Genomic DNA, 20,669 nt, shown 5'->3' with positions numbered 1-20,669 from the left:
AGTTTTCAATCGGGTCATTGTTGAAATATTATTTAACTGCACTTGCTGTGGCACACTATTTAACCTTTCGCACATAGCGGTGTGCCCCTTTAAACTTGTTATTCTTCCCTTCCGCGTCCCTGAGAGAGTGAGCGAGGCCTGAGTAATTTGGCAAGCGTTCAAATATTAGTCTACCTCGAAAAGACCTTATATTATTTCATGCTCAAATATGAAGAAAATTAATTTTACGAATATTTTCCATTAACTGCGCTATTCTGTTTGATATGTCTTAGTTATTATGAAGCTACATTTTGTTCATATAGTAGTAAGTACAATCTTTTATGTCATAGAATTTGCTTTTGTAAGGAAATAACGTATTAATGTATCCATGATGTACGTGGGTCTGAAGAGTAGAAGACTACAAAACATATCGCCAGGGAAGCGGGAAACGAGGATCTCTGTTTCTCAACCAATCAGCTTCCACGTGCGTCACAGCTCAATGTCTACCGCACAACTATCCGGTACCCCTAGTCTGTGAATGCATACCCCTTACGTTTTACTGAGCAGTAAAATATCAATTTATTGTTCTGTGACTAAATAAAGGGCCATATTCCCTCCATTATATATAATTTGGTTATCACAATTTCAGAATGCAACTTTAAATCCTAAATATATCTGTTTGATTGATACATGCTAAATTTGCTAATATATTGATCTTGTTTTTAATAGAAGGATCTAAAAAAAGGTTCGATGTTTGAGACTGTATTTTGAACTCGTGACATTTAGCGAAGTGATGGCTGAGGCTAAATTTATCCTCCCGACCGGTCAGCTTGAGCGAGGACCATCCAGATTGGAGCTTGGTTTCTCTCTCCAACTCTCCCTTTATACCTGTTTGTAATAATGGTTCTTGCAAAATAGAATACTATTCCCCGCTCTGTATTTATCTCTGTCTCTTGCTTCCTATCTCTATGTTTCTCTCTCTCTCGATCTATCTACAGTTTACTATTTGCATTTATTTTCTCTTAGCGTTTCTGTCGTCTCTAGAGAATACCCGTTATTCAGATTTCTTCTACATTATTCACATTGAACTGTAAATTGTAATGGCAAACAATTTCGAATCATCACAATTTCCAAATTTAAAATTGGCAAACGGCAAATACGTGCAACTTTCATAGTCAATTTAGTCATGCATGCCTGCATGTGTATTTTACAAAGCTTTTCTAAAATGGGGCCTACATTGGCTTGCATGTATCTACATTGAGACGGCATCCACTTCCCAATGGGACGATAATGTTGGTAAACTCAAAGTGAATAGGGATTTTTTTTTTGGTCGTTTCGCAACAGTCGAATCAAGTCATAGTTTAGGGGAAATGTGGAATACATTGTGTGGCATTTCACTAGTATGTATAAACCCCAGCAGAGCCAACACCCTCTTCTTAAGTTCAAAAAAAGAAGGAAAAAGAGGGGGCCGCACTCATTTCATAGGGACGGTCGACGTACTGCGACAAAGAACATACACGGGTGAATAGCGGCTCGCATGTCTGTTCACTGCGGAAGTTCCTATTGGTATATGTACACTGCAATGCATTTTGTACGTGGAAAATTACAGCGTTCATCTTGGTTGTCATTCTCTTCGTCGCCATATTGCTTTCTCACTGTCAACAAAACCTGTCATATTTCTACAGAGATAACTCAAAGCAAAGTCTTGGTTTACCATTATGCGCAGTTATATTTTATTGATGATATCGTTATTCTTCTTTATTTTAATACCAATAATCGGAAGCTAAAAATGACCCACAAAAGGACTTCCAGGCTAAATTTCCTGGTTGAATTGTTTAGTATTTTTCTGCGTGTCGTGAGAGACGTCTGTTCATCGAATTATCTGAAAGAATTAACAGATAAGATATAAGCATGAACCTAATGATATAACTTATAAACCAGCAATACAAATTGCTTTAGAATTGTCATGTAGATTGGGCAGTGTGTATTATCTAGGCTGGTAACTCTACCAATGAAAACTCACAACTCCCTGCTATACCATAATAGTTTACCCAAATTTTCCAAGGAAATCCCTTACACTAACTATACTGCATGGTCTCTATTGAAGATACCCTATGCGCAGTTACACAGTGGCGAATATTACGTGGTCATATTTGAGCGAGCAATATTATTTCCTCTGCCGCAAATAACGATGACGTCACTGCTAGATCTGGAGCGTTACTTGTGCGATGAAAAGTGTAAAAGCGGCAAGAGGGGGCTGCAAGACTCGACTCATAATGGAGAAAAATCCATTAAATGTGGGCCCTAGGGGGGTTCGAGGCCATGAATTCCAAAAGAACAAAGCGAGCATAAAACCAAATAAATACAAGCTGAAGGGGGAAATGGCACAGCTTTTTGTTCCGAATACACACACACCACTGTAACACACATGCATACTACACGATGTGTATGCGAAGCCTATTTACTTGAAAAATGCACACACACACACACACCCACGCACACACGATTATACAGCGTTGTGAGTTGTGCTTGCATTTCGATGTTTCCAACCGTGTGTGTGTGTGTCTGTCTGTGTGTGTTATGAAGTGTATGATGATATCGGGTTCAGCTCGAGTGAGTGTATGGCCTTGTTTTTCTTTTTTAATGTCATCTATTGGGTTCAGGGAGATAGTGTCCGGGGGGAAAAAAAGGCAACTATAATCTTTTCAAACGCTTTTCATCACACAAGACTTGAAGTCATATGGACTAAATAACCTTTAGAAGCAACATATTAAATCTACGAATAGTTTTTAAAAAAGTATATCTCGCAACATCCAATTTATAATGATGTGAAACTGTTCATAGTTTTCTATGTTTGTTTTTCATTTTCTTACTACACTATTGTAGGCTAGACTATAGGCCTACAGTGTAATATATCGTGTATAATGCAAAAATTGAAGTTCAACACTTTCGTCAGTAAAATATATGAATTTGGCAATTTTTGTAAGCTTACTGCCCCCTTCGTTCCTCTGTGCGAGAATAAGCATCAAATTAAATATATGAACGTAAATATGGTATCTTGAAAAAGCACGAACGATTCTCGGCTGTGTGTATAGTGTAAGGAAGGGAGGACACGTTATTATCATTGTGCCACATATTGGCTAGACATAGGGGTTTTAGCGCATGTGCACAACCACAGGGCGTAAACCACAAACATCGTACGATCGGACAGGGTGAAAAAAGAAAGAAGAAAAAAGATAACTTTGTAGAAGGCTTGATAGGTTCCTTGTTGTTTGTACGTTCTTTACAATTTGTTGGTGCCTTATTTTGACCTATGTTTATAGTTAGTTTTACCAAACAGCCGTTTTGTTCCGCTTGGCAAATACAACGCACAAAATCCTTCGAATGCAAATCCATCAGGATCAGTATATATATATATATATATATATATATTACAATCATGTGCATTTTAGAGAGCCTCAAAATATCTCTCTCTCTCTCTCTCCTCTATAGATTCACCCATAATCCTATTCTATCGTATATTTTTTCGGGATAGTGTGTGGCTTTCGGACCCGTTCCTACAGTACTGCTTTACCATTGTACAGTGTGTACGGAGCTGAGTACTACGGACATAACAACCTCAGGGATCTTCTCAGTGCTCAAAGTGACAGTGCTCGAAAACGTATGGACAACGTCAACGGAGGTCTCTTGTATCATCCAATATGGCGACCTTCCTTCTCGTGGTGCATGAATTACAAAGATTCTTGGACTAGACAGTTTATCGACAGGATCCTAAATTTACCAAATGATAAACATGATCATATTGAGAAAAAAACGGAATAAAATCAGTGTTATATCCCTATTCCTGGTGGCGCCTCATACTTTTTCATTTAATGTAAATTTAATGCAATTAAAAGTCGACCTTTACTCGTTTAAACTTTTCTTTTACAGACCATGGTAGACTTTATCTTCGTACAGTATGGCTGTGGAATTTTCCATTCACAATTAATGGCGGCATTTCTACAAGGGCAGGGACGGTTTGGTTCACCCGATCGAATTTTATTTTATGCTCATGATGGTACTCACTCAATATTCCAACACAGAATTGTACGAGCCTTGTAAAATCAATAACATGCCGTATGTGAAATTGAAAGAACGAAACAATACTAGTAGACCCTACTACAGTACCGTATAACATAACATGACTTCTCGTCAAATATGCAAAAGAGACATGTGATCATCTAATTCTAAGTGAAGTACTATTAAAGTATATGGTTCGTTCGCGTAGCAACATGTACAGTGAACGTCTTTTTTCTGTTTTTATTATATTGATGTCTAAATCCTATACAAATCCAATATTCGACCGTGAAAGCTTTGATGGTTGGCGAGATGGAAACGTCGAAAATCTAATATTAGAAGAGAAATAGAAAAGGACACGTCGCAAACAACAACAGCTTCACACAGCTAGATTATATGAATCTCAACTACAAATCCATGCAGGCTAGCAGGCACGCTATACAGATTGTACGACAAACACGTAATGAAATAAAGCCGCTTATAACCATTGACGTCACGGTTTCCTTGTCACGTGATGGGCGTTGTCGTTGAGAGGAAATGTCACTCGGGTCGATTCATCGATGACTCCCAGGCTAGGCTGTAGCAGAACAGGCGTTTTGTATGATCACACAGAGGGGTTTCATTTGGCAAAAAGACTGCATGGAAGCCTACATATATTTCAAGCAAAACAATATTGGCCAGCATGAGCGTGATTTGAGTGTATTACTAATAATGCGAACGCTCTTTTTGTACGGGTCCGTATCTTTCAAGTAAATCAGATATTGCGATTACGGAGGGTATGAAGAGCTGGTTGCTAGGCAACGTGGATGCTGATTTTGCTGACGCTTGTGCATCGAGACGTTGGGGTCACTTGAATGTTTTTTACAATGGATAGTGAAAAAGCGGCCTATATTTTTTTCAGAAATAAAAAGAAATAAATGATAAGATTACAATGAAGGTGCGCATTTGACGTAGACCGAGTTCATTTGACTATTTCTCGATCGAATATACTTAGCAATTTTTTCCTTGAATCATGGCAATGCCAGAACGTTATCAAGGCCTCCCGATTGTGGAACTTACGAAATTGTTTCTTTTTGTCTAGAAAAAGTAGAGGTGATTTCATTGGTTTTGTATCAGATATAGGGCTACGATGAGTTGGCCTATAAATAACTTTTATTTGATTTTTATGGAATTCCTACGTTGAACATGAATTATTCAAGATATAACTCTCTGTTTGTTTTATTCTATCAAACGAAGTATCATTCTATGATACATGTAGGCTATATGATGTTTTAACTCCCCCTCTCTCGTTTTCTCTTTCTCTCTCTCTCTCTCTCTCTCTAGCCCAGGCTCTCTCAATCTTTCTCTTTCTTTCTCTTTCTTTCTCTTTCTTTTCCTCTCTCTCTCTCTCTCTCTCTCTCTCTATACCTCTGTATTCTTCTTCTTCCTCTTCAACTTCTCCACCTCATCATAATTGTTGTCATCCCTCTTCTTCACTAATAATCCTTTGGCAAGATATTAACCTGCACTAGTGCTACTCTCCACCCAGGTGTCAAATGGGTACCCGGTAGGATGAGGCCGTCATTGTTGGTCAAACAGCTTGTGAGCGTACATAAACGCCCGGTTGGAATGCTCCCCAGGGAGTGGAGATTGTGCACACAGTGTGTGCGGGCAAGCACTGAATCCAATAACCGGGGTAATAGTATATTTTGTAAAGCGCTTAGGGACATGTATTAAGCGCTATATACTAATTAAATATTATTATTATTATTATCATTATTATTCTCTTTCTGTCTTATATTCTTCATCCAGGCTTCATAAAACCGGGTTATAATTATGATTGCAGGGCAGAACAGTATTAAATACTGATGAGGCTAATCCGAGTAAACAAGACATATTACTAATATCTTCTTCATCATCATAGTCTCTTTCTTCCTTTCTTCTTCTTCTTCTTCTTCTTCTTCTTCTTCTTCTTCTTCTTCTTCTTCTTCTTCTTCTTCTTCTTCTTCTTCTTCTTCTTCTTCTTCTTCTTCTTCTTCTTCTTCTTCTTCTTCTTCTTCTTCTTCTCCTTCTTCTCCTCCTCCTCCTCCTCCTCCTCCTCCTCCTTCTCCTCTACTTTTACATACCCCGCTTGGTTTTTACCAAGTCTGCGTGTGGTCATATAAACACGAGGTGGCGCTCTTTGATGTGGAACATGGTAATTCACAGGGACAAAGTGCCACGATAATTACAACGATGGAATAGCTTGGAATACTGATTTGGAAATTACTCCCAAATAAATGATATTTTTAGTAATAACTATTTGATGATGACAATGGTGACGATGATAATGTTGGTGGTGATGATTGATGATGATGATAGTGTTGGTGTCACTTGGTGATAAAGATAATGGTGACGATGATGATGACGGTGATTTTTATGAAGATGACGATGATGGTGATGATGATTACGGCAATGCTGAACATAATGGTAATTATAATAATGATGAAAAAGAGGAGTAGAAAGAGAAGGAGGGTTGGTTATGATTTTGATGATGGCGGTGGTGACGGTGGTGATCAACTGATGATGATGATGACAATGATGGTGATAATGATCGAGTTTGTCAGAACACACCGAGCGAGTATTCATAACAGAAACAAATCAAGGTCCCTTTTCTTTTTAGTCTTATTCTTCTTCATTCCCTTTTCGACTTCTTCTTACGTAACAGGACATTTCAAGTTATTATATTTTATCATTTATTTGTTATTATCTCCTATATCTCTTCTATTATGTCTAACGTCTACATAGAATTATTGTCTGACTTTCTCCTCTCATCGCAAAGGCAATTCTGAAGCCAATTTTTTTTTTTTTTTTTTTTTAAATCGGTGTTTGTCTAAGAAAAAAAAAAATCATCTTCCTTAGGTTTAAAGGACAAACCTAATATGCCAATTATTTGGTAAACTCGGGGCCATGGGACAAGTAGAAACTCATGAAACAGTCGTATTGTCATTTAAATTTTCATGCAAATTATCAACGGGATATTTTTCAGTGAGCGAGGTAGGGTCGGAAAATTTGCAAGTTTTTACTCTAAAATGCACTATGCTAAGTAACAACGCCCCCAAAACATAAATGAGTACAAGTTGTATATTAGTTCAATTTGTATGCTTCTTTTGATACATTTCAACAAGTTCACTTATTACTATTTAGTTTACTATTAAAGCTTAAAAAAGACATTTCGGTGTTCATCTCACCATTACAACAAGTTACAATGGTAGCCTTGGTTATCATTGAGATTTTAAGAAAAGATATCTTTGCGCAGAGGCAGTATCGTAGCCAATGAGGTTTATCCGAGGCGCGATTATTGCTAGTTGAAAACTTATCCCAATACCCCGCTCTGACGACGTGAAATACCGTCGGCTGTAGCAATTTTTCCAGATCTCCATGGAGATCTTAGAAATGAAATGAAAAGAAAGATTTTCTACTTCTTTTACTTCTTCTTCCTTTTGTTCTTCCTCTTGTTCTTTATCTCGTGCTCATCCTCCTCCTTCTTCCTTACCCATTTTCATCTACTCCTTCTTTCTCCTTCCTCCTTCTATTTTTCTTCTCCTCCTCCTTTTTCGGCTTCAACTTCTTCTTCTTCATCTTGTCCTCCTTCTTTCTTCTTCTCCTTCTTCACCTTCTCCTTTGTTTTTCTTCTTCCTCCTCCTCTTCCGCTTCTTCTTCTTCTCCTTTCTTTTTTGTTCTTCCTAGAGCGACATTACAGTTAAACAACTGGACCACCCTAAAACTCGTCACAGAGATCACTGTGAATATGACTGACAAAAAAAGCGGACAAAATATACAGTTCCTCATGTAGACAAAGGAACATCTCTTCACTGCTATTATGTAAAAATGTGTAGAACAGGTGAATATGCATGTGACACCTGTTCTACACATTTTTACATAATAGCAGTGAAGAGATGTTCCTTTGTCTACATGAGGAACTGTATATTTTGTCCGCTTTCTTTGTCCGTCGTGTTCATAGTGGATGGAGGTTACATTTTTACAATTCTATTTCGCCAAGAGATGGCGCTCATTCAATGTTTTAAAACAACTGTTTTATTTTGTTCAATTACAAGTTTACAACAGTATAGTTACAGACCTCCACTATTACAAGACCCTCGTATAATAATTATAAAATATAGGATTTCAAAAAATGCAACATGTCATTCTATGTAAATATAACAAATATGTTTATTATGGGTTATGAAGCAGCACCTGCACCTTCAAGAAAATCTTTATTCAGATTGCTTAATTTATATTAAACTAATTAATTTGCAAAGGAGATATGTTTATACAGTAAAAAATTGTTGTATCCGACAGTATTAACATGAATTATTACCGTCACTTTTTACTTTTTTTCTATTTTGGAAAATCTGTTTTGTTTCCTCCCAAAGGGCAGGATTGTTTCAATTTTGTTTATACTTAATTGAAAATGTACTATACTAGTTTGAAAACTTATGACAAATATTTTTTTTAATATGTCTGTGTTTATAATGTATAAGACAATACACTATGTTTATACTGTATATGAAAATCTGAATGAAGGCAAAAAAGCTTTAAACAAAAAAATATATATTATATCGTAGCGTGGCTATGCTTACATGGTGCGACCTTACATGGTGCGATCTTCTTCCAACAGCCACCTTTTTTTTCCAAATACAAGAGTTGCTATATATAGCAACTCTTGTATTTGGAGAAAAAAAAGGTGGCTCCATGTATGGAGCAATAATAATAATTAGGTAAATAGAAAGAAAAGACTGATATTAAGAGAAAGGAAAATGGAAAGAAATAATAATAATAGCTAGTTCTAATATGGCGCTTTTCAGGACCGAAGGCCCTCTCAAAGCGCTTTACATATTACCTCGGTGATCAGATTCAGACTTACCCGCACACAATGTATGCACATTCTCCACTCCCTGGGGAGCATTCCAGCCAGGCGTCATTTTAACAAGCGCACACTTGCTAATCTAAGCACAGTAACTTTCGCATCCTACCGGGTACCCATTTAACACCTGGGTGGAGAGTGGCAAATGTAGATCTATGTCTTGCCAAAGGACATTAGTGCCGCGGTGGGACTTGAACCGCGGACCTGGTAATTCACAGTCTGGTGACATATCCACTCGTCCACGACACCTCTACATACCTCGGAATACCGTATACTTGAATTGAAGTGAACTCAGGGACATGGGACAATCAGAAGATCATGGAACAGTCATTGTCATTCAAATAAGTTATTATTTATGCAAATTCTCAATGGGATATTCTTTAGTGAGCGAGTTAGGGTTGGTCAATTTGAAAGTTTTGACTCTAAAATGCACTTTTCTAAGCAACAACCAAACAAAAGCATGTGTACTATTAGTATATTATTTTAACCTGTATGCTACTCTTGATACAGTTTAATGTTTTTTTTTAATAATTATTAAATTTATTATAAAAGCTAATATTATAAGACATTTCGATGATCATCTCACCATTACAACAAGTTACAATGTAAGCCTTGGTAGTCATTGAGATTCCATCAAACGTTATCTTTGCGCAGAGGCAGTATCGTAGCCAATGAGGTTTATCCGAGGCGCGATTATTGCTAGTTGAAAACTTATCCCAATACCCCGCTCTGACGACGCGAAATATCGTCGGCTGTAGCAATTTTTCCAGATCTCCATGGAGATCTTAAAAACGAAATGAAAGAAAGAGTTCTAGTCCTCCTCCTTATTCTTCACCTGTTTTCTTCATCTGATGACGGTATTTCACGTCGTCAGAAAAGAAGGAAGAGGTGATTCACCTCTTCCTTCTTTTCCCTTTTCTTCTTCCTTCTTTCGTTCTTTCTCTTTGTCTTACGTAGAGGAAATTTAAAGTTATTATATGATATTATTTATTAATTATAATTATCTGATGACGTGAAATACCGTCTGCTGTAGCTATTTTTCCAGATCTCCATGGAGACCTTAACAACGAAATTAAAAGAAAGATTTCTGCCTCTTCTTCTCCTTCTTCCCATTTCGTCTTCAACAATTTCTTCTTCATCTTGTCCTCCTCCTCCTTCTTGTTATCCTTTTTCACCTTCTCCTTTGTTTGTCTTCTTCCTCCTCCTCCTCCTTCTTCTCCATCTTCTCCTTTTTTCTTTTTTTTTTTTGCTTCATAGAGCGACATGACAGTTAAACCACTGGACTCTAAAACTCATCACAGAGATGCAGTTTGCATTTTTACAATATCACCAAGAGGTGGCGCTCGTTCATAATGTTTACAAACATAATTATGATTTGTTTAATTACAAGTTTACAACAGTATAGTTACAGACCTCCACTGATAAAAGACCCTCATAATAAAATCTAGGAATTTAACAAAATGCACCATGTCATTCTATGTAAATATAACAAATTGGTTTATTATGGGTTATGAAGCAGTACCTTCACCTTACGTGTTTTGTTTATATAAGAAAAGATTTATTCAGATTGTTTAATTTATACAATTTACCTTTGGACTAATTAATTTGCAAAGAAGATATGTTTATACTGTAAAAAAAATGTTCCTTTTCATAATGTTGTATACGACAATATTAATGTAAAGTATTACCATCACCGTTTACCTTTTTCTATTTTGAAAAATCTATAAAAAAAATCATCCCAAAGTGCAGGTTTGTTACAAATTTTTAAAAAACATTTTATTGAATATGCATTATTATTACTTTGAGTACTTATGACAAATATTTTTGAAATATGCCTGTGTTTATAATGTATACGACAATACACTATGTTTATAGTGTAAGAACAATTATGTTCCTCTTTATCATTTTGTATATGTAAATATATAATTGTTGTTTAGTCCAAATTATTATACAGTTTAAAGCATCATTTCTTTTTTCAATGAAACCTAACAAAACATGTATTAAGGACAGTTTTATTCTACAGCGTGTTACAATAGTTAACCAATCAGTCAAACAACTCCAAATCAATTTGGTCACGTTACAGGAGTAAAAAAAGTGTACCATATCTTCTTCTTCTCTTCCACAAAGGGAACAGTTCTTATTTAAAATTATGTTAATTTTCACAAGATCTTTATTCAAATATAGTATCTTATTCAGAAGTCTGTACTGAAAGTACCGAACTGTTGTATGCGTTGTACAGCGAAACATAACCCTGAAATAATATTGCATATATTTATCATCAAATAATACACCATCTGCATGCCATCTATTACATAATTTATTCAAATGTTCATCCTTTTCTTTTAACATAATTTGATAAATATGTCTACATCCTTTTTCATCTTTCAACAAGCATGAAATATATGCAGGGCACAATAGTCCATTCACCTTCATATTACAACTTTCCAATTGGGACTTGTATTTGCATTTAATTATTTGACAGAGTGCATAATAATGAAGAAACTGTATTTTGATTGAAAACTTTTTTTCACACTCTTCTCTTGCTAAGATGTGTCCTTGGTCATCTAATAAATCGTATAAAAATCGAATACCTTTATCACACCATTCTTTAAAAAAAAAATATGAATAAAGGCAAAAAAGTGTTTTTATATATATATATATATCATAGTTTGGATGCTGCTTATATGTTGCAACCGTAAGCCTATGTATATAAAACATACTTTCTTCCAACAACCACCTTTTTCCAAATACAAGTTGATATATCGAGCACAGATAATGACCTTAGGTAAATAGAAAGAAAAATTGAAAGAGATATGGATAGAGACATACCTCAATATACCTTACTTGAAGTGAACTCAGGGATATGGGACAACCAGAAAATAATGGAACAGTCATATTGTCATTCAAATAAGTTATTATTTATGGGATTTTATGCAAATTCTCAATGGGATATTCTTCAGTGAGCGAGGTAGTGTTCGTCAATTTGAAAGTTTTTACTCTAAAATGCACTTTTCTAAGCAACAACCAAACAAAATCATGTGTACTATATTAGTATATTATTTCAACTTGTATGCTACTCTTAATACAGTTCAATATGTTCATTTGAAATTATTTAATTTATTATAAAAGCTAATATTATAGGACATCTCGATGTTCATCTCACCATTACAAGAAATTACAATGTAAGCCTTGGTTATCATTGAGATTCTATCCAAAGTTATCTTTGCGCAGAGGCAGTATCGTAGCCAATGAGGTTTATCCGAGGCGCGATTATTGCTAGTTGAAAACTTATCCCAATACCCCGCTCTGACGACGTGAAATACCGTCGGCTGTAGCAATTTTTCCAGATCTCCATGGAGATCTTAAAAATAAAGTTAAAAGAAAGATGACTGCTTCCTCTTCTTCTACTACTATTTCTTTCTTTCTTTTTTTTTCTTCTTCTTCTTCTTCTTTTTTCTTCTTCTTCTTCTTCTTCTTCTTCTTCGTCTAATGTAGAGGAAATTATAGTTATAAGTTATTATATGACATCATTTATTAATTATTTATCTCTTCTATCTTTTCTTGCATGTCTAATGTCCATATAATGATTATTTAATTTATTAAATTATTCTCCTTTCATTGCCAGAGCAATTTTGGAGCAAAGAAAGACAAAAACACGAAAATGTACTAAATGTCTCGTTTCTTATTATCATTTTTTTTTAAAAACATGTGTTTCTGTCTCTAAAATATGCTCTTCATTTAGTTTGAAAGGGACATACCCAATATGCAAATTACTTGATGAAATAAACTCAGGGATACGGGACAACCAGAAAATGATGGAACAGTCAAATTGTCATTCAAATAAGTTATTATTTATGCAAATTCTAAATGGAATATTCTTCAGTGAGCGAGGTAGGGTTGGTCAATTTGCAAGTTTTTAATCTAAAATGCACTTTTCTAAGCAGCAGCAACAAAATCATGTGTACAATTAGTATATATTTGTTCACCTTGTATGCTACTCTTGATAAAATTGAATATGTTTATTTAGAACTATTCAATTTATTATAAAAGCTAATATTATAAGACATTTCGATGTTTATCTCACCATTACAACACGTTACAATGTAAGCCTTGGTATTCATTGAGATTTCATTCAAAGGTATCTTTGCGCAGAGGCAGTATCGTAGCCAATGAGGTTTATCCGAGGCGCGATTATTGCTAGTTGAAAACTTATCCCAATACCCCGCTCTGACGACGTGAAATACCGTCGGCTGTAGCAATTTTTCCAGATCTCCATGGAGATCTTATAATACCAATGAAAAGAAAGATTTCAGCTTCTTCTTCTCGTTCTCCTTCTTTTTCTTCTTCTTGCTATACTTCCCATTTCGTCTTCAACTTTTTCTTCTTCACCTTGTCCTTGTTCTCCCCCTCTTTCTTCTTATCCTTTTCACATACTCCTTTTGTTTTTGTTCCTCCTCCCTATCTGACTTCTTCTTCTCCTCCTCCTTTTTCGGATTCAACTTCTTCTTTTTCATGTTGTCCTCCTTCCTCCTTCCTTCTATCTTCTTCTTCTTCAATTTCTCCTCTTATATCTCCTATTCTTTTTCTTCCTTTTCTTCCCAGAGCCACATCACAGTTGAACCATTGAACACTAAGACGGTAAAACTCATCACAGAGAATTTATTTTCTTCTTTTCTTACAAGTTACATTTTTTACGATTTCACCAAGAGGTGGCGCTCATTCAGAACGTTTAAAAACTTAACCTACTTTAGTTTAGATGCTGCGTACCGTTAGCCTATAATGAATTCTTGCCACATCCACTTTTTCTTCCAAATACAAGTTGATATATTGAGCACAGATAATAATCTTAGGTAAATAGAAAGAAAATTGATATTAAGAGAAAGATATATGGAAAGAGACATACCTCAATATACATTAGTTGAAGTCAGGTGAACTCAGTGATATGGGACAATCAGAAGATCATGGAACAGTCCTATTGTCATTCAAATAAGTTATTATATATGCAAATTCTCAATAGGATATTCTTCAGTGAGCGAGGTAGGGTTGGAAAATATGAAAGTTTTTTTAAATTTTAAAAGCATTATTCTAAGCCCAAAATGAATAAATTATGAGTACAATTTGTATATTAGTTGTATGCTACTTTTGATACAGTTTAACATGTTCAGAATTATTCAATGTATTATTAAAGCTAATATTATAAGACATCTCGATGTTCATCTCACCATTACGACAAGTTACAATGAAAGCCTTAGTAATCATTGAGATACTTTCCAAAGATATCTTTGCGCAGAGGCAGTATCGTAGCCAATGAGGTTTATCCGAGGCGCGATTATTGCTAGTTGAAAACTTATCCCAATACCCCGCTCTGACGACGTGAAATACCGTCGGCTGTAGCAATTTTTCCAGATCTCCATGGAGATCTTAAAAACGAAACTAAAAGAAAGATATCTGGTGCACCTTCTTCTATCTCTTCATCTCCTTTTCTTTTTCTTCTTCTTCTTCTCTTCCTCCTTCTATTTCTTTTTTCTTCTTCTCCACCTACTCCTTTTTCTTTCCCTTCTTCTTCTTCTCCTCCTTCTCCTTCTTCTTCTTCTTCTACTTCTTCTTCTTCTTCTTCTCCTTCTTCCTCTTCTTCTTCTTCTTCTTCTTCTTCTTCTTCTTCCTCTTCTTCTTCTTCTTCTTCTCCTCCTCCTTCTTCTTCTTCTTCTTCTTCTTCTCCTTCTTCCTCTTCTTCTTCTTCTTCTTCTTCTTCTTCTTCTTCTTCTCCTTCCTCCTCCTTCTTCTTCTTCCTCTTCTTCTTCTTCTTCTACTTCTTCTTCTTCTTCTTCTTCTTCTTCTTCTTCTTCTTCTTCTTCCTTCTTCCTTTCCTCCTCCTCTTCTCCTTCCTCCTCCTTCTTCTCTCCATCTTCGTCTTATATAGAGGAAATTTAAATTTATTATATGATATTATTTATCAATTATTTATCTCCTCTATCTCTTTTTTTTATGTCTGTCCATAATAATTATTTAACTTCAATAACTTGCTCCTTTCATTGCCAGAGCAATTTTGGAGCAAAGAAAGACAAAAACACGAAAATATACAAAATGTCTTGTTTCTTTCATAAATTAGTACAATTTTTCTGTCTCTAAAATATGCTCTTCATTTGGTTTGAAAGGGACATACCCAATATGCCAATAACTTTAAGTGAACTCAGGGATATGGGACAACCAGAAATCATGGAACAGTCATATTGTCATTCAAATAAGTTATTATTTATGCAAATTCTCAATGGGATATTCTTCAGTGAGCGAGGTAGGGTTGGTCAATTAGAAAGTTTTTACTCTAAAATGCACTATTTTAAGTAACAACGCCCCAAATAGCAAAAATGAGTACACTGTGTATATTAGTTCAATTTGTGTGCTTCTTTTAATACAGTTTAACAAGTACACCTATAAATATTTAATTTGTTATCAATGCTAATAAAATACAACATTTAATTGTATATCTCACCATTACAACAATTTACAATGTAAGCCTTAGTAATCATTGAGATTCTTCAATTTTTCAATTCAATTCAATTCTATTTTTCCAGATCTCCAGATATCCATGGAGATCTTCAAAACGAAATGAAAAGAAAGATTTCAGCTTCTTCTTCTACCTTCTATTTCGTCTTCAACATTTTCTTCTTCATCTTGTCCTTCTCCTCCTGGGCCTCCTTTATTAACCTTTTTTCACCTAGGCCCACTCCATTTTTTACTTGTTCCTCCTCCTTTTCTTTTTTTCTCCTTCTTACCTTCTCCTCTTTTGTCCTTCTTCTTCCTCCTTCTCCTCCTCCTCCTGTTTTCCTTCTTCCTTTTCTTCCCAGAGCGTCATCACAGTTAAACCACTGAGCCCTAAGATGGTAAAACTCATCACAGAGATGCAGGTTACATTTTTACAATTTCACCAAGAGGTGGCGCTCATTCAAAATGTTTAGATGCTGCTTACATGCTGCAACCTTAGGCCTAAAATAAAAACTTGTTGTATTGCCCTTGGGTGCCAAAACATGGGTCGGTCGGTCGGAAAAGATTTTTGTTTTTTGAAACTTTTTTTTTTGTCGCCCTCTTTGGGCCGATATTTTCAGCTTTGAATGTTTTTTTTTCCCGCCCTTTTTTGGCTGATATTTCTCAGTTTTTTATGCTTTAATACATGAGTTTCAGAGTCATCATTCCATTCATATATTTTCACCTCATAAATAATACATTATTTGCAATGTTGTGTTGAGACAACACTCTGTGCTTTCCTGCTGACGAAGTTGGTTTTCAACTATCTGCAAAACTTGCTAGCATTGTGAAGATTGTTTGGAATAATTTGATTTTATGGATATCCTAAGTCAAACAAAATACATATTTTTTTACTCATTAAAAAATAAAAAATAAAAAAAAATGCCGACCGTACATTTCCAGATATTTGGGTCGGTCTCAAAGGGCAATACAACAAGTTTTTATGTTAGGCCTTAAGCCTATACTGTATATATTTCCTATTTTCTTCCCACAGCCACCTTTCCCCCCAAATACAAGTTGCTATATCGAGAACAGATAATAATCTTAGGTAAATAGAAAGAAAAATGTTAAAAGATAAGAGAGATGGAAATCAAGAGAAAGAGAGATGGAAACCACCTCCTCTTTCTCCCTCTCTCTTATTTTCACTTTCTCTATTTATTTCTCTATGAATATAATGCGACTTTCATGTGAAAAAGTGGCTATGGGAAGAAAGTCTTTCCGTTTCAACATTTTGAATGAGCGCCATCTCTTGGTGAAAACAGTGAAAAAAAGGTGTCACGCATTTCTTTTATGAGTTCTATCACCAATCTCTATGAAACATCGTAGAGATCAACGACTTTACAGAATGACCCTGATGAACAGGCGCGTAGCCAGGGGGGGGGGGGCGGTGGGGGCGGTCGCCCCCCCCCCCCCACTCAAAACGCCGGCCAAAAAAAAAAGAGAGAGAAAGAGAAGAAAAAAAAAGAAAGAGGACGTAGGAAGAAAAAGGGAAAAGGAGTCGAGAACGTTATAATGAATCGTCAAAGCTTCCGCGCTTCGCGCGGGAAGGGGGAAACTGAGTTCAAATTAAGAAATATGAGTCGGGAAAGATACAACGAATCGTCTTCTTTCTCTAATAATTTAATGAAACGTCAAAGCTTCGCGCGAGAGGGGGGGGGGGGGGGACAGAATTCAGACAAGGATTAAGAGTCGAGAAAGGTACAACGAATCGTCTTCTTTCTCTAATAATTTAATGAAACGTCAAAGCTTCGCGTGAGAGAGGGGAGGGACTGAATACAGATAAGGATTAAGAGTCGAGAGAGGTACAACGAATCGTCTTCTTTCTCTAATAATTTAATGAAACGTCAAAGCTTCGCGCGAGAGAGGGGAGGGACTGAATTCAGACAAGGATTATGAGTCGAGAAAGGTACAACGAATCGTCTTCTTTCAAAGCTTCCGCGCTTCGCGCGGGAGGGGGGGAAACTCCCCCCTCCCTGCACCCACCCCCCCTAGGGAGCGCGCTTCGCGCGCTCTTTAAGTGATTCGCACGCTTTGCGTGCTCACTACCGCCCCCCTTAAAATGAAATCCTGGCTACGCGCTTGGATCAGTTCTTTGAATATTTGTTAACAAGTTTTAAAGTATTTTGAAAAATATTAATTATGGTATCTACGAGTGCTGTTATGGAATACACATAAAAGTAAATTATAAAGAACAATTTGCTTTTAAAATACAAAGCGATAATTTCATTTGCCAAAGTTTTCTTATAATATTTTAAGCACTTTGAGATAGGTCTTTCCATTATTTCACTAAAAGTTGAATAGTTTAGCGAACATTTTTAAAAGGAAAATGAAGACAAATATGTTTAAATAAAAAAATGTAAAGCTAAAAGTAAACTTATGGTGTGACAATTCCGAGAAGAAAGAAAAAAAAACTCATAAGATTAGGAAGGAAAAAAAAGTATCAAGTTTTATTTTGGGGGCATTTTGGGATATAATTTTTGATAGGGGGACAAATGAAAACAATTGGGGAAACATTTTTTTCTTCATTTGTATTGTCGTACGCCATAATTGTATCTATGAAGGGGCCATAGACGGGTTATGCAACTCCTTTTTGACAATAGGTATCATGCTATACTCTCCAGCGACCCCCGGAACATGTACGGAAACAACGGACGGCATGTTATTGGAGCACTTGACGCAAAGCCGGTTTTTTTTTGGGGGGGGGGGGGGTTGGGCATAATCGGCATGCGTACCTTTTAAATCAACGTGCCATATTCTTTTTTCCAGAAAGGTGTATGTAAGTATGTTAATTCAATTTCATGATGCATTCTTTTTTGTCTGTTCTTTTTTCTTTTTTTCTTTTTACACAGGAGACATATTTTCAAAAAATGATACAGCAGAAGCTCATCATAAATACCCCTTAACGTGCCATATTCTAAGAGCATAATAGAAAAGTGTATCCTCACCCCTTTCACATTTTCGACCCACAAGGAACCTGGAAAACTTGATAAAATTATTCTGTTTGTTCCATTTTTTCTTGTTCTGTTTTCATAGTTAATTTCTTTCATGGATTTCTTAAAATTTGTTGTTGTTGTTGCTTATCAGAGATTTTTTGACTATTGTCATCGCGAATCCCTAGTTTTTGTGCGTGTTTGTCATTGATTGAATTTTAGGTTTGTGCCCCTCGTTTTACAAAGCTTGGATGTGCGCCCTACTTGAGGAACAGACGTAATGAAAACAGAGAAACACATCTTCATAGAACGAAAACAAATATCTAACAAAAATAGTAAAGTTAGCACAGCACAAATGCATACAATCAAAACACATAAAACAGGACACACAATGCAAAAACGCTAACATGATTCTCCTTCCATTCAACCGTTAAGTTAAAGGTAAAGACCAGTTATGGTCATGCGATTGCATTGTGAAAGAAACGTTGTGGAATCGATCAGAAAAGGTTGATCATCTAGCATCTAGCATCTGCAAGGTTCTGGAATCATCAAAATGATAAGAAATTTGGCCCATTCTTCGTAAAGTTACAAGCACTATACACAGAAAGATGTATATGGGACTACCCTATATCTCTCACAGACCATGAGAGAAACAAATTTACCAAATATATGAATTAGCAGGCGGTTTCCCGGCAATTTTTTATCATCATGTATTAGTCAAAACATATTCTTTTACATGATTGGTAATGAGAGCTTCCATTTCATTTTTTGAAATTGGGGCGTTTCCAATACTGGTCTTTACCAGTATTGGAAACGCAATCAAGACGTCAAATCTTTTAGCCGCAATTATTTGTGTACTAAAATCAAAACATTCTCTCCCCCAAAGACCCATATCATAAGACAAGGTAATTTGATTAGTTTAAGATCTAAAAAAGAAAAAAGAAAAAAGAAAAGAAAAGAATAAAACATACCCAAAGAGGTTTTTTAAGGGGGGTACCCCCTCGCACCTAAAAAAGGACTCTTATTTCAAAGGGAAAAAAAAACACTTGTCAAAAGTAAAAAGAACACCTATCAGATTAAAATAAGGTCATTAATCATAGGTAAAAGGGCATTTACGATAAGGGGGAAGGGATAGTTATTGGGAAAAATAAGGGGTCATTTTTTTCACGTAAAAGGGCAACTTTGTGGGTACTTGAAATATTGACTCATGCTACACGACTTGAATTGTGAACTATAAATAGGCCTATTCATTAAAGGGATCGTTTGACAATGTTCAATCTGAGATGTACGGCCCTACGTGTACTGTTCTCAGTGTCTGTGATATGGTGATATATTGAGACCCTAAAAAATTGCGCTTCAAAGTAATCAAGAAGTGCCTCGAAGAAGTTAAAAAAAAAACCTTTGAGTGACCGGTTCTACCATACTCGTTTTTCCCGATAGACTGTAATGCTATGAACACCGTTTGGCAAACGCAAAATTTGATTTCGATTTCCAATCATAAATATCTTGGTAATCAGACAGGCGATCGGCCTGTAATAGTCATGGGGTTCCTGACTTATGACCTAAAGGTTTATAATTATCATTGCAGCATGAGCTAAATCAAGGATTTTTTTTAAAGGATCTAAGACAAAGTTACCGGACCCCTTTGATGGTTAACACTAACAGTGAACAAGTAGGTCTTCAGATGATTATTAAAACGATCAATATTGTTTTTCTCTTTGTCTCTAATTAGGTGTTTAATCAATATTCAACAAAAATATAATTTCACAACGAAACAATGGAACATCAATAATACACAATATTTTTTTCAGATATAACTAAGCAAACTTACAAGAGAATTCATACTTTGTACATTCAAATGTTCATTTATTTTTAAAACGATCCTTTTACAACCTTCACAGAGAATGGAAATCTATGTGATCTAGACCGGCTCTAACAGTTCAAATTTATTCTGGGAAATGGTAACTAAAATAATACTACTTTTAAAAACTATTGGATATGCAAAAAGTTAAACTATTTAGGATTTGGGCGCAAACGTGATCGGGTGCCAGTACATTCAATATTTTTTCAGTCCCAATGAGAGAGAGAGAAGAGAGAGAGAGAGAGAGAGAGAGAAATAAAGAGAGCCAGGAAGAGACAAGTGAAGAGAATCCTATACACCTCATTAATCTAATAAAGTCTGAGAATCTCAATCCACATATTTACAAATAATTCATACATTTTTTCTAGAAAGCCAGATATTAAAATATAATAATTTATCCCATTTTGGAGTTTTATACTAATATATTATTGTTTTT

General features: G+C 35.7%; 5 non-coding genes across 5 annotated transcripts; all 5 read left to right on the top strand.

Annotated features, from left to right (window-relative positions):
* Positions 1-7,300: 7,300 nt before the first annotated feature.
* LOC115924845 lies at positions 7,301-7,441 on the top strand. Its single transcript, XR_004064448.1, has one exon. It is a non-coding gene; the product is annotated as a U4 spliceosomal RNA (small nuclear RNA).
* Positions 7,442-9,562: 2,121 nt separating this feature from the next.
* LOC115924848 lies at positions 9,563-9,703 on the top strand. Its single transcript, XR_004064451.1, has one exon. It is a non-coding gene; the product is annotated as a U4 spliceosomal RNA (small nuclear RNA).
* Positions 9,704-12,139: 2,436 nt separating this feature from the next.
* On the top strand, positions 12,140-12,280 carry LOC115924844. The gene has a single exon (XR_004064447.1). It is a non-coding gene; the product is annotated as a U4 spliceosomal RNA (small nuclear RNA).
* A 780-nt stretch (positions 12,281-13,060) lies between these two features.
* LOC115924843 lies at positions 13,061-13,201 on the top strand. The gene has a single exon (XR_004064446.1). It is a non-coding gene; the product is annotated as a U4 spliceosomal RNA (small nuclear RNA).
* Positions 13,202-14,198: 997 nt separating this feature from the next.
* Positions 14,199-14,339, top strand: LOC115924842. Its single transcript, XR_004064445.1, has one exon. It is a non-coding gene; the product is annotated as a U4 spliceosomal RNA (small nuclear RNA).
* Positions 14,340-20,669: the final 6,330 nt, after the last annotated feature.

Source organism: Strongylocentrotus purpuratus, unplaced genomic scaffold, assembly GCF_000002235.5.
Source record: "Strongylocentrotus purpuratus isolate Spur 01 unplaced genomic scaffold, Spur_5.0 spur5_scaffold_16, whole genome shotgun sequence".
Lineage (NCBI taxonomy): Eukaryota > Metazoa > Echinodermata > Echinoidea > Camarodonta > Strongylocentrotidae > Strongylocentrotus > Strongylocentrotus purpuratus.
Note: the sequence above shows the minus strand (reverse complement) of the source record. Positions and strands in the feature narration are given on the sequence as shown.